The following is a 12,862-nucleotide window of genomic DNA, read 5'->3' as shown; positions in this document are numbered from 1 at the left end:
AATTGCACTAAATGACACTAAATGGTATTCTTCAAAATGGTTAAATATATGTTATCTGAATTTCATCTCAATAAAAAAAGGCTCAATACTGGAAAGCCAGTATGAAGTATCAAACACTAATATGAAATAAACAGTTTCATGGCTTACTATATTGGTATGACTATTATATAGCTACTTAAAATTGTTAGGTGTATAGTTTCACCCCTCCCATCCCATGCGTCAACAAGTTATTTATAGTTAAAAGTCATGGAAGTTTTGTAACATGTCGTAAATCCTGACAATTATTTAAGTTGGGGTACAGTGGCACAATCACGGCTCCCTGCAGCCTCAACCTTCGAGGCTGAATCAACCCTCCCACCTCAGTCTCCCAAGTAGTTGGACCACAGGCATGTACCACCGCATCTGGCTTTTTTTTTTTTTTTTTTTTTTTAAAGACAGGGTCTCAGCCGGGTGCGGTGGTTCACATCTGTAATCCCACCACTTTGGGAGGCTGAGATGGGCGGATCACATGAGGTCAGGGGTTCAAGACCAGCCTGACCAACATGGTGAAACCTTGTCTCTGTTAAAAATAAAAGAATTAGCTGGATGTGCTGGCGCATGCCCGTAGTCCCAGCTACTCAGGAGGCTGAGGCAGGAGATTCACACAAACCAGAGAGGTGGAGGCTGCAGTGAGCCAAGATCATGCCACTGCACTCCAGCCTGGGTGACAGAGTGAGACTGTCTCAAAAAAAAACAAAAAAAGACAGGGTCTCATTATGTTGCCCAAGCTGCCTAATTTATAACTAACTTAAATGAAGGCAAATTTATTATAGAGGAAAGCAGGTTACCATATCATTTACATAGAAGAACTCCAGTTATTTCTGAGTTTCAGTGAATTTTTCTCTAATCAATGAAGGGGCCCAGCTCACTCCTGTAATCACAGCAATTTGGGAGGTGGAGGCAGGAGGACTGCTTGAGGTCAGGAGTTCAAGACCAGCCTGGGCAACATCATGAGACCCATCTCTAAAAAAATAAAATAAAATTAGCTAGGCATGGTGGCACACACCCATTGTCCTGGCTACTAGGGAGACTGAGGTAGGAAGATCACTTGATCCCAGGAGTTCAAGGCTACAGTAAGTTATAACCAATCCACCTCATTCCAGCCTGGGCAACAGAACAAGACCCTCTCTCTAAAGAAAAAAGGTGGGGGGCCGGACACGGTGGCTCATGCCTGTAATCCCAGCACTTTGGGAGGCCAAAAGTGTGTGGATCACCTGAAGTCAAGAGTTGGAGACCAGCCTGGCCAACATGGTGAAACCCCATCTCTACTAAAAATACAAAAATTGGCTGGGCATGGTGGCACACACCTGTAATCCCAGCTACTGGGAAGGCTAAGGCACGAGAATCGCTTGAACCCAGGAGGCAGAGGTTTCAGTCAGCCAAAACCGTAACACTGCACTCCAGCCTGGACAACAGAGTGAGACCCCATCTCAAAAAATAAAACAAAATAAAATAAATTTTTAAAAGGTGGGGAGGAGGGATTGGGAACTCCAGGTAAGTATCAGACTTTATTCATAAAACAATACAACAGCATTTTTTGGAGGCTACATATATCCCTGGAAACATGCTGGGGTTTTTGTTCTTTTTCCTTCCTTTCTGGATAACCTGTCCTTAAGACCCAGAAAAGTTCACCCAAACACAATTCCAACAGTAAGTTTTTATAAAAATGCTTATCAACTTCCACACAGTAATAGAGTCTGATTTTATAATGGTTTTCCAGGAACTAAGCTGTTAAAATTTTGTTTTATCATTCTCTTCTCCATGCTATTTCATTTTCCCTGTATTCTGATCCTTTTCTTCCTCTCTATTACAGTGCTCCAATTCCAAAGCTCCGGTTCAAGAATTCAGAAATAAGCATTTTTCTCTCTCTCACACACAACACTACGCAGTATTAAGCCTACCCGTTACTTTGCTTCTTTTCCACAGTACCAGAATTTCAAGTCTTTTTACTTCACTTCCACTGAAACAAGATTGCAATGTGCATACTGTATTTCACTTCAATGTTGGTTTAATTATAGCCCCTCCCCCATTCCAACCATGGAGCGCAAGAAACTACCCAACCCAAAATAAAGTTTGCCAAGAAGAAAAATCTAAAACTCAAAAATAGTAAATATACCATTTTATTTAACCAACTACTTTCATGAATAGATTAAAACCATAAATGAAACTAAATGCCAAAGTCCCCCCTACCAAAAAAAAAAAATGAAGTGAAATGGTCATGTTATTATGTTTGTATTTCAATATACGATACTTTACCCAGTCTTGCTTGAAAACAAAAAGGAAAATGACACCATCAGAGCATTATTTGTGTACCATCCTGGACTCCCTCTGGCTTTATAAATACTGGAGATGCTTTAGACAATGACTTAAACCTATTATAGAATATAATTTTTCACAAAAACCTTTGCTATAAAACTCCTGGTTAAAGTATGACAATTTCTGAAATCCTACTTACGAAAAGAAAAATATATATATATATATATATATATACTTAATATGGCATAAGAACATCAAGTATCTGAGAATAAATCTAACAAAAGATATGCAAGACTTCTAACTAGAAAACCATAAAGGATGTCAATTCTGCCCATCCCAAAATTGATCTAAGGCAACAGTATAATCCCAACCAAAAGCCCAAAAGATTCTGTGGTTTGGTTGGAGGTTAAATTGGTTACTCTGTTTACTTAGGGGGAGAAATTAATGCAGTGATTCTAAAATGTACATGGAAATGCAAAAGAACAGACTAGCAAATCTTTAAAAAGAACAAGATGGGCAGCCTGAGTAACATAGGGAGATCTCGTCTCTACAAATAATTTTAAAAATTAGCCAGGCATGGTGGCTCACACCTATAGTCCCAGCTACTCAGGAGGCTGAGATAGGAGGATCGGATAAGCCCAGGAGGTCAAGGCTACAGTACACTGTTATCACGCTACTGCACTCCAGCCTGGGAAACAGAGCGAGACCATGTTTCAAGGGAAAAAAAAAAAAAAAAGGAGACTTATTCTACAGGATATTTAGACTTATTTTATTAAGCTCAATAAATGAGGCAGTGATATTGGTACAAGGCTAGACAGACTAATGTAACAGGGCAAAAGCCCAAACACATAGCATGCATCTATGGACTTATGAAAACACGACACTGCAGAGTGATGGCAAAAGTTTTTTTGTTTGTTTATTCATAAATGGTGCTGGAACAATTGGATATCCATTTGAAAAAAAATAAAACTTGACCTAAAAACTACACACACACAAAAATCTATTCCAGGTGAATTACATATTACATAACTAAATGAGAGAAGTAAATAAAAGTTTATAGATGATGTGAATAACTCCATGACCTCCAAGGAAGAAAAAAAATTTTAAAACACAAAAAAGCACTGTTTAACGGAAAAAAACCTGACATATGTACCTATTCAGATAACTTTTTTTTCTTTTTTTTTTTTTTTTTTTTTTTTTGAGATGGACTCTTGCTGTCACCGGGCTGGAGTGCAGTGGCATGATCTCGGCTCACTACAACCTCCGCCTACCCAGTTCAAGTGATTCCCCTGCCTCAGCCTCCTGAGTAACTGGGACTACAGGTGCACGCCACCACACCCAGCTAATTTTTTGTATTTTAGTAGAGACAGAATTTCATCACGTTAGCCAGGATGGTCTCGATCTCCTGACCTCGTGATCCAACCGCCTCGGCCTCCAAAAGTGCTGGGATTACAGGTGTGAGCCACCGCACCCAGCCTACAGAGAACTTTTCTGCACCAAAAGATACCATATAAAAAGGCACCACAGGCAAACTACAGAATGGGAGAAGACATAAGTAACCTACTTAAACTGACAAATGCCTTATATTAAGAATATATAAAAAGCTCCTATGAATCAAAATATACATTAATTAAAAATAAAAATAGATAAGTGATGAGAACAATCACTTTACAGAACAGGACATCAAAATGGTCAGCACTGAGATGCTCAAACTCATTAGTAGCCAGAGATAGTGCAAATTAAAGCCATCAAAAATGGCTACAATTTTAAAAGATTGGCAATAATGTGCACTCAGGAGAATATATAAAAGGGAATTCTCACATGCTGCTGTTGGAAGAAAAGTTTAGTAAAACCACTCTGGAAAACAATTTGGCCTTTTCTACTAACAACATACCTTATGACCAAGAGATTTCGATCTTAGATACATATCCAATAGAAATGGCTTCACATGTGCATTAAAAAACACATATGAGGCCGGGCACGGTGGCTCACGCCTGTAATCCCAGCACTCTGGGAGGCTGAGGCGGGTGGATCACCTGAGGTCAGGAGTTTGAGACCAGCCTGGCCAACATGGCGAAACCTCATCTCTACTAAAAATACAAAAATCAGCCGGGCACAGTGGCAGGTGCCTGTAATCCCAGCTACTCAGGAGGCTGAGGCAGGAGAATCACTTGAACCCGGGAGGCGGAGGTTGCAGTGAGCCAAGACTGCGCCACTGCACTCCAGGCAGGGCAACAAAAGCAAAACTCTGTCTCAAAACAAAACAAAACAAAACCATAAGAGTGTTCTCAGCAGTAATACTTAAAATGGTCCCAAACTAAAAATAATGTAATATCCATCAAGAATAGAATGGATAAATGTGGCATAATCACACAAGTATATCGTTCCTAAAAATGAACTACGGGTTCCACAACATGGATGAATCTCACAAACAATACTGAGCCAAGGAGGCAAGACACAAAAAATAGTGTGCAGCCGGGCATGGTGGCTCACTCCTGTAATCCCAGCACTTTGGGAGGCCAAGGCGGGACAATCACTTGAGGTCAGGAGTTAGAGAGCAGTCTAACCAACGTGGTAAAATCCCGACTCTACTAAAAATGCAACAATTGGCCGGGCGTGGTGGCGCATACCTGTAATCCCAGCTACTAGGGAGGCTGAGGCAGAAGAATCGCTTGAACCCGGGAAGCGGAGGTTGCACTGAGCCGAGATCATGCCACTGCACTCTAGCCTGGGAAACAGAGCGAAACTCCATCTCAAAAAAAAAAAAAAAATACGATGTGGGGAAGCACAGTGACTAGCATTTGTAATCCCAACACTTTAGGAGACCGCAGCAGGAGAATCACTTGAGGCCAGGAGTTAGAGACCAGCCTGGGCAACACAGCAAGATCCCGTCTCTACAAAAAATTCATAACTTGGCTGGGCGCTGTGGCTCAAGCCTTTAATTCCAGAGCTTTGGGAGGCCACAGTGGGCGGATTACCTGAGGTCAGGAATTTAAGACCAGCCTAGCCGACATGACAAAACCTCATCTCTATTAAAAATACAAAAATTAGCTGGGCATGGTGGCAGGCACCTGTAATCCCAGCTACTCGGGTGCCTGAGGCAGGGAGAATCACTTGAACCCAGGAGGCAGAGGTTGCAGTGAGCCAAGATCGTGCCACTGCACTCCAGCATGGGCGACAGAGCAAGACTGTCTCAAAAAAAACAAAAACAAACAAAAAAAAATTGAAAATTAGCAGGGCATGGCGGCTCATGCTCAGGAAGGACCACTTGAACCCAGGAGGTGGAGGCTGCCCAGAGCCATGATTGCATCACTGCACTCCAGCCTCAGAAACAGAGCCTGCACTCCAGTCTGAGCAACAAAGCAAGGCCCTACTCCCCCAAAAAGTGTAATTTCATCGATGTGAAGCTCAAAAACGGAACGTCAAACCACAGTATTTAGCAATAAAGACTTAGGGTGTGAAAATATTTTTAAGAACAAGAGAACTGGCCAAGCACAGTAGCTCACACTTGTAATCTCAGCACTTTGGGTCACCAAGGCTGGAGGATCGTTTAAACCTAGGAGTTTGAGAATCCTGGCAACGTATCCTCGTCTCTACGAAAAATAAGAAAATTAGGCCAGGCGTGGTGGCTCACACCTGTAATCCCAGCACTTTGGGAGGCCAAGGCGGGCGGATCACGAGGTCAGGAGTTCAAGACCATCCTGCCTAACACGATGAAACCCTGTCTCTACTAAAAATACAAGAAATTAGCCGGGCGTGGTGGCGGGCGCCTGTAGTCCCAGCTACTTGGGAAGCTGAGGCAGGAGAATGGTGTGAACCCAGGAGGCGGAGCTTGCAGTGAGCCAAGATCATGCCACTGCACTCCAGCCTGGGTGACAGAGCGAGACTCCGTCTCAAAAATAAAAAAAATAAATAAATAAACTGGGCATGGTGGCACACACCTATATTCTCAGCTACCTGGGAGACTGAGATGGCAAGATCACTTGAACCTGGGCAGTCAAGGCTGCAGTGAGTCATGATTATGCCCCTGCACTCCAGCCTGCGCAAAGGAGCAAGCCCCATCTCAAAAAAAAAAAAAAAAAAAACCATACATATATATATATATATATATATATATATATATAAAATAAAAGTCAAGATAATTGTTCTTTTAGAGGAAAGGGAGGGTACTGTATGAAATACAAAGGGGCACACAGTAAGAGAGTTCGGTGGTGCTGACATTCTGGTTCCTGACCCAGATAAAATTTGTGTATGTGGGGTTTTTTAACGTTTTTTTTTATTTAAATAGAGACAGGGTCTCGCTATGTTACTCAAGCTAGTCTCAAACTCCAGGGCTCAAGTAATCCTTTCGCCACAGCCTCCCAAAGTGTTGGGATGACAGGTATGAGCCACTGCACCAGGGCTAGTTTGTGTTTATAATAGTTATTTAGGCCGGGCACAGTGGCTCACGCCTGTTACCCCAGCACTTTGGGAGGCCAAGGCAGGCAGATCATGAGGTCTGGACATGGAGACCATCCTGGCTAACACGGTGAAACCATGTCTCTACTAAAAATACAAAAAATTAGCCAGGCGTGGTGGTACACGCCTGTAGTCCCAACTACTTAGGAGGCTGAGGCAGGAGAATTTCCTGAAACCGGGAGGCAGAGGTTGCAGCAAGCCAAGATCACGCCACTGCACTCCAGCCTGGTGACAGAACAAGACTCTGTTTCAAAAAAAAAAAAAAATTTAAGCAGTATATTTATATCTAATTAACTTTATGTGTTTTATTTCACAAAAGGGAATTGTGAAAAACGTTTTTACAAAAGGCAAATAAATGGGAAAAAGTCTACCAGACATTATAACTACTGTAATTTTTTTTTAAAAAAAAGTATGTATAAAACATATATATAAAATGAAATGATGGCCAGGCACAGTGGCTCATGCCTGTAATCCCACCACTTTGGGAGGCCAAGTCAGGCAGATCACCTGAGGTGAGGAGTTCGAGACCAGCCTGGCCAACGTGGCAAAATGCTGTTTCTACTAAAAATTAAAAAAATTAGCCGGTGTAGTGGTACATGCCAGTAGTCTCAGCTACTCAGCAGGCTGAAGCAAGAGAATCGCTTGAACCTGGGAGATGGAGGTTGCAATGAGCCACAATGGTGCCACTGCACTCCAGTGTGGGCGACAGAGGGAGGCTTCATCTCAAAAAATAATAATAAAAATTAAAAACATAAATTGAGTTTTCATGGTTCATCTCACTTTAAGTTATGGCGGGCGCAGTGGCTCACACCTGTAATCCCAGCACTTTGGGAGGCTGAGATGGGTGGATCACCTGAGGTCAGGAGTTCAAAACCAGCCTAACATATAGTGAAACCCCACTTCTACTAAAAAAATACAAAAATTAGCCGGGCGTGGTGGCAGGTGCCTGCAGTGCCAGCTACTCAGGAGGCTGAGACAGTAGAATTATTTGAACCCTACAGGCGGCGGCTGCAGTGAGCCGAGATCACGCCACTGCACTCCAGCCTGGGCGACGGAGCGAAACTCCATCTCAAAAAAGAAAAAAAAAGAAAGAAAAAAAGAACTACATTCCTGCCAGGCACGGTGGCTCGTGCTTGTAATGCCAACACTTTGGGAAGCCGAGGCAGGAGGAGCTCTTCAGGCCAGGAGGTTGAAGGTGCAGTGAGCCATGATGGCACCAATGCACTTCAGCGGGGAAAACTAAAGTGAGACCCCATCTCTTTAAAAAGAAACAAACAAAAAACTCTATATTCTAATTAGCTAACCAATCAAATTATCAAAGTAACCTCTAACATTTCAGTGCTTTAAAAAAGGAGAGCAGGCCAGGCGCAGTGGCTCACGCTTGTAATCCCAGCACTTTGGGAGGCCGAGGTGGGCGGATCACGAGGTCAGGAGATCGAGACCACAATGAAACCCCGTCTCTACTAAAAATACAAAAAAATTAGCCAGGCGTGGTGGTGGGCGCCTGTAGTCCCAGCTACTCGGAGAGGCTGAGGCAGGAGAATGGCGTGAACCCGGGAGGCGGAACTTGCAGTGAGCCGAGATCGCGCCACTGCACTCCAGCCTGGGCGACAGAGAGAGACTCCGTCTCAAACAAAAAAAAAAAAAAAAAAAAAAGGAGAGCAAAAACAACTGCATGCCGTCCCTGATAAGACAATTGCCCACAGTGGAAAGTATACCACGGTGGTAGAAAAAAGCATAAACTTTCCAATTAAAGCTGCACTAACTAATTTTAAGACTTTCTGCAAATTACTATATTTTTCCAAGCCTAGTTTCCTCATATATGAAGTGAGGATAACAATACATATCTTCTATAAATTACTTCACAGTTACAAACTGTGGTTTAGAATAACAACATATACCACCATCATTGTCATAGGGATCAAATGGGAATTTACATAAATGGTTTATAACAGCAACGTGTACATAGCAACACTTGTTTTTGTCTGTTCTCCTATTTCTCTTTGCTCTTCTTTGTAAATGCATACTGCATAAAACCACAATGTATTGTTAACCCTGCCTCAACACCTATTCCCACCACCAAGAGAAATCTACACACACTTAACCTTCTCATTATCTTATGATATTATAATATCCCTATTTTATATGTGGACTGAGGCTCAAAAAAGCAGAGCTGCCTATATAGATCAGACATAGAACAAAATCAAAGCCCAGATTTACTATAAACAGTTATTGATTTTGGTGTTAAAAGCATTTTGTTACTAATGAGAAATCAATTCTAAATAATACGGAGGTCGGGTGTGGTGGCTCATGCTTGTAATCCCAGCACTGTGAGAGGCCGAGGCTGCTGGATCACTTGAGACCAGGAGTTTGAGACCAGCCTGGCCAACATGGCAGAATCCCATTTCTACTAAAAATACAAAAATTATCCGAGTGTGGTGACAGGCACCTGTAGTCTCAGCTACGTGGGAGGCTGAGGCAGGAGAATCACTTGAACCCAGGTGGCGGAGGCTGTAGTGAGTGGAGATCGTGCCATTGCACTCCAGCCTGGGCAACAAGAGCGAAACTCTGTCTCAATAAATTAATTAATATGGAAAAAAATTGTAGTTTTCAGAAAACAACACAGAGAAGAGACGATGGATCTCAGACTATCCAGTGAGATCCATAATCCAAACAAGGAATCACGTATAGAAAGTAAAATTTAGAATTTTTTTTTTTTTTTTTTGAGACGGAGTCTCGCTCTGTCGCCCAGGTTGGAGTGCAGTGGCGCGATCTCGGCTCACTACAAGCTCCACCTCCCATGTTCACACCATTCTCCTGCCTCAGCCTCTCCGAGTAGCTGGGACTACAGGCGCCCGCCACCACGCCCGCCTAATTTTTTGTATTTTTTAGTAGAGACGGGGTTTCACCGTGGTCTCGATCTCCTGACCTCGTGATCCGCCCGCCTCGGCCTCCCAAAGTGCTGGGATTACAAGCGTGAGCCACCGCGCCTGGCCTTAGAATTTAATTTTAAAGCAAGTGGATTTCTAATACAAATGATAGAAATAATTCCTCTAAAGCAGTAATAAAATGAACTCAAATTGGACCTCATCCCATGTTCTAAAGCTATTTATTCTCATGTAAATGGACCAAATGAAAACATCCTCTCTGCCTCCACGCCCTCAAAATTTTGTTATAATTTGTTTCTGATAGAAGGGGAGGAAAGCACAGAAACTAAAATCCCTAAAGAGATACATTTCTTTGAAACACATACACACACAGACTCGTGTATTTACTGTAAAAAAACCACTCCAAAATATTTCCATTTTTAAATTACGGTAAAAAGAAATTGAAATTTTTATTTCTGTATCTTACTAATCAAAAGTAACCAATTCTTAGTAAAGAATTATTATGGAAGGCTTTAGATGTGATAATGGGAATATATTTATCTTTACGATATGGGGAAGAAGAGTCTAGGTATGAGTATAGATGAAACAAAACTGGATGAGTGAATTTTGAAGCTGGGTAAAAAGTATGTGAGGAAGCACTAAACTATTTTGTCTTCATCTGTATTGCATGAAATTTTCCATAATTAAAAGTTTTTTTAATAAAGTAATAAATTTATACACTGTTCTAAGGAGTGTCTTTAAGTGAAATTTTCAAGCAATCACGCTCACCTGGTAGAAATCTAGGTTTTAATCATTAAACATTATATTTTTACATGTGACATACTTGTATTTTATTATTTTTTACTAACTGGAATAGAATCCTTTGATGCTATGATTCTTCTTCTATGGTAACAGCTAATGTCATGTGATACTGAATTCTAATCAAGTAGTTATCTTAAATATCCAGATAAATAGAGGTGGCCAGGCGTGGTGGCTCCTGCCTGTAATCCCAGCACTTTGGAAGGCCAAGGTGGGTGGATCACATGAAGTCAGGAGTTTGAGACCAGCCTGGCCAACGTGGCGAAACCCCGTTTCTACTAAGAATACAAAAAAATTAGCCAAGTGTGGTGGTGGGGGCCTGTAATCCCAGCTACTCAGGAGGCTGATGCAAGAGAATCACTTGAACCTGGGAGATGGAGGTTGCAGTGAGCCAAGATCACGCCACTGCACTCCATCCTGGGTGACAGAGCAGGGCTCCACCTCGAATACAAAAAAAGGCAGGGGGGGAGGGGGCAAAACAGTACAACCATTTTGGAAAACAATTTAGCAGTTTCTTAAGATATTAAACATACATTTACTACATGACCCAGCAATTCCAATCTAGGTATCTGCCAAAGAGGAATGAAACATATGTCTACACCAAGACTTGTAAATCAATGTTCACAGCATTATTCACACCAGCCAAATGTCTGAAACTCAAATGTCCATGAAGTAAACAAATTAATAAAATGAAGAACTCTTCAAAATACAAGAAAGTATTGAAACATGCCTTAACATGGATCATTCTCAAAAACATTGCTAAATAAAAGCCAAACATAAAAGAGCATATAAATGATTCCAATTTTATGAAACATCCCAAAAAAGCACATCTATGGAGACAGAAAATAGATTAGTAGTACCCTAAGATTAGAAAATGAGAAACGACTACAAATGGGCACAGATTTTCTTCTTTGGGGGGTGATAGAAGTATTCTGAAATTAGGTAGTGTTGGCTACATAGTTTTCCAAATTAACTAAAAATCACTGAATAGTACACTTAAAATTGGAGAATTTTACGTTATGTAAATTATACCTCAATGTATCTGTCAAGGAAAAACAGAAAAGCAAGGAGCAGCAGCACTACAGTGCCTCTGGGACGATAAGTGGGTGGATGGGTGGATGGGTTGGTGGGTAGGTGGGTGGGTCGGTGGGTGGGTGGGTGGGTGGATGGATGGATGGATGGATGGATTGATCTCAAAAAAGAAACTTGCTCCAAAGTTTCAGCTAAATACATGACAGGGCAATCTAGGAGGGACTACAAAATCCATACTCTTCCTAGATGCAAAAGCAAGAATGCACTAGAAGCAATATATACCTCACTCAACTTTGTAAGGATAAATCCAATCCACAAGTGGCTCTTTTAAAACTGAAGTGAGGGCCAGGAGTGGTGGCTCACGCCTGTAATCCCAGCACTTTGGGAGGCCAAGGTGGGCAGGTCACCTGAGGCCAGGAGTTCGAGACCAGCGTGAACAACATGGAGAAACCCCATCTCTAGTGAAAATACAAAATTAGCTGGGCATGGTACTGCATGCTTGTAATCCCAGCTACTCGGAAGGCTGAAGTAGGAGAATCGCTTGAACTCGGGAGACGGAGGTTGTGGTAAGCTGAGATCGCGCCATTGCACTCCAGCCTGGGCAACAACAGCGAAACTCCATCTCAAAAAAAAAAAAATCTGAAGTGAACACTGAGCATTAAATTAAGAAGAACGAAACAAGATAAACCATCAGTGTGGAATGAACAAAGTAAATACATAAAATCCAAAATAGGTGGCATGGGAAGCAGAACCCAGATCTTGTAAATGATTATATCAAGCTGAAACCAAATTAACTCAATGGTGAGGAGTATTCAAACAAATTAAATTTGGCAGTTTGTCTCCAACACAGTCCCAGGAGAATGTGTCCTGACCCAGATCTGCTATAGTGAAGACAGATTTATCAAGTTATCTGAGCTCAATAACAGTCACAACTAAAATGAACCAACTTGGGCTGAGCATAGTGGCTCACACCTGTAACACCAGCACTTTGGGAGGCCGAGGCAGGCGGATCACCTGAGGTCAGGAGTTCAAGTCCAGCCTGGCCAACATGGCAAAACTCTGTCTCTACTAAAAATACAAAAATTAGCTGGGCATGATAGTGGGCGCCTGTAATCCCAGCTACTGGGGAGGCTGAGGCAGGAGAATCGCTAGAACTCAGGAGGTGGAGGTTGCAGTGAGCCAAGATTGTGCCATTGTACTCCAGCCTCGGTGACAGAGCAAGACTCCATCTCAAAAAAAAAAAAAAAAAAAGAAAAAGAAAAGAAATCTGTGGATGTACAAAATGTCCCCCTAAAAAAACTACCGGTTATGTGGCCGGGCGCGGTGGCTCACGCTTGTAATCCCAGCACTTTGGGAGGCCGAGGCGGGCGGATCACGAGGTCAGGAGATCG

The 12,862-nt window shown here is 42.2% G+C and overlaps 1 protein-coding gene across 2 annotated transcripts in view; it reads right to left on the bottom strand.

The window, feature by feature from the left end:
* STAG1 (stromal antigen 1) overlaps window positions 1–12,862 on the bottom strand; it is a 417,686-nt gene that overhangs the window by 373,134 nt on the left and 31,690 nt on the right. The window lies entirely within an intron of this gene.

This window comes from Nomascus leucogenys, chromosome 8, assembly GCF_006542625.1.
Source record: "Nomascus leucogenys isolate Asia chromosome 8, Asia_NLE_v1, whole genome shotgun sequence".
Taxonomy (NCBI): Eukaryota; Metazoa; Chordata; class Mammalia; order Primates; family Hylobatidae; genus Nomascus; species Nomascus leucogenys.
This window is presented reverse-complemented; position numbering and strand designations above follow the sequence as displayed.